Consider the following 1,953-nt stretch of genomic DNA (forward strand, 5'->3'; position numbering starts at 1 on the left):
ATCCATGGGCCCAGGCCAGTTAAAGGAGGTTCAACAAGGCCAAGTGCTGGGTCCTGCCCTGGGGTCACAACCACCCCAAATCCCTGACCATGCCCTGCAACTGGCCCCCACAGCCTGTCCTGTGTCCTTAATCCCTCCATGTCCAAGGACTTTGTGGGACAAGGGAGCTCTGTGCTCTGGGTACGGAGGGAGCTCCAAGTGCCACTGGAGTGGGAACCACAACTCATCAGGTTTGTGTTCTTTTGGCAGCCAGGAACTGGTGAGACTTAGAGCCACAGAAAGTTTCTCTTCATTGCCCACAAACAAAAGGGTAAACTCAATAGAGTTTATAAACATCCCAGCTCTTTCTGCAGTTTTCCTCAGCCACAGTGACCTGGAGAATGCCCGTCCTTGATGTCCTGGTGCCACAGCCCAGGGTGCTCCTGTCCTCCCTTGCTGCCAGGGCACACGGCTGCCTCCTGCCCAGCTCCCTGCCCACCCACAGCTTCTGACAGGGCTGCTCCCAGCCAGGCAGCTCCAGCCTGTGCCATGGCCAGGCTGAGTCCCCTACAGGGGCAGACACTGCCATTTGTCCCTCGGGGATTTCAGGGGTTTCCTGCCCAGATGTGCTCTCCTCCTCCCTGAAGCCCTTCCCTGAGCACAGAGGCCTGAGAGACCTTTCCAGGAAAGACTCAGGCAGAGAAGCCATGGAGTCCCTGAGCACCACATCAGTGTCTGCTGGAATTAAACCCCCCTTCCCATTGCACAGCAGCCCTGCAATTCCCTCCTCCAGTCTTGGTGTCCAACACAGCTCTTGAGGCTCTTTGGGCTCTGGACTTTTCCTGTAGCCCCCAAGTGCAGGGTAGCTTTGCCTTTCCCACAGTCCCCCCTGCACAGCCCAGGCCATGCACAGAAGTTCCTGCTCTGTTGGTGCCACCAAGGGCACAGAGCAGCCTCCTCTCGCTGGCACTTGCATGTTTTCAATGCCTTCCACAGGCCCTGGCTCTGCACCACAAACCCCCCCTGGGCTGAGTCCTCCCCCTGCACGCCCACACAGTGTCACGTACACACCCATGGTTTTCTCTCCCGGCACCTTTCCAGCCCAGCCCTGGATGAGATCTCTATGAAATAATTATTTCTTTTGGCTAACTTTAATATAATTGTTTCAATAATTGCTTCAAGGTAGTGCACTATCCTATCTTATACTGTACTACTAGTACTTTTAGCCTTTGTATTGTGTAGTAAATAATTCAGAATTAGATCTTCAGTCTGATCATTTGTAAAAATAAATGGTTCATTTTTGAATAAATATTCTCATTTTGCCAACCATTAAAACCTGTGAGACAAAAGTGGTTCAATCCCACTTCTGTAATTCCTGAAATTTCATTTGTTGACAAAATCTGAGGCAAAGATTGGATCCCTTATTCCTTGAGCCTCCGCAGGGTCACAATGGCTCCTTGATTCCATGAGGTTGCACTGTTTCCCAGTGTTCTTTGGCTCCAGAAGGCCCTGCAGTGTGACAATGGCCCACTGATTCCATCATTTTCCCCAGGGTCACAATGGACCCTTGATTCCATGAGGTTCCCCAGTGTCACAATGGTCTCTTTGACTCCCGAAGGCCTTGCAGAATCATAATGCCCCATGGATTCTGTGAGGTTCCACAAGGTCACAATGGACACAGTGGAACAGCTGGGAAACTCAGGATAATCAGTCATCCCATGAAAGCCTTGGAACATTCCCTGCCTGAATCGTGGCCCAAATGGAACAGATTGGATACAATTCCCGAATATTTTGGAAACTCCAGTCATTCCTGACACCAGGATGGAAATTCAGCAGATCACTAAAGCCAGTCACCTTGGGAGCCCACTCTCAGCGGGGCTGAGAGAGGCCCTGGCAGCTCCCCAGCACCTCCCTCTCAGTGGGACACCTCTGGCAGCCTCTCCCAGCTCGGGAACCCTCCAGTTTGCAACACTC

Source organism: Neopelma chrysocephalum, unplaced genomic scaffold, assembly GCF_003984885.1.
Source record: "Neopelma chrysocephalum unplaced genomic scaffold, ASM398488v2 Primary Assembly neopelma1_87628, whole genome shotgun sequence".
NCBI classification, from domain to species: Eukaryota; Metazoa; Chordata; class Aves; order Passeriformes; family Pipridae; genus Neopelma; species Neopelma chrysocephalum.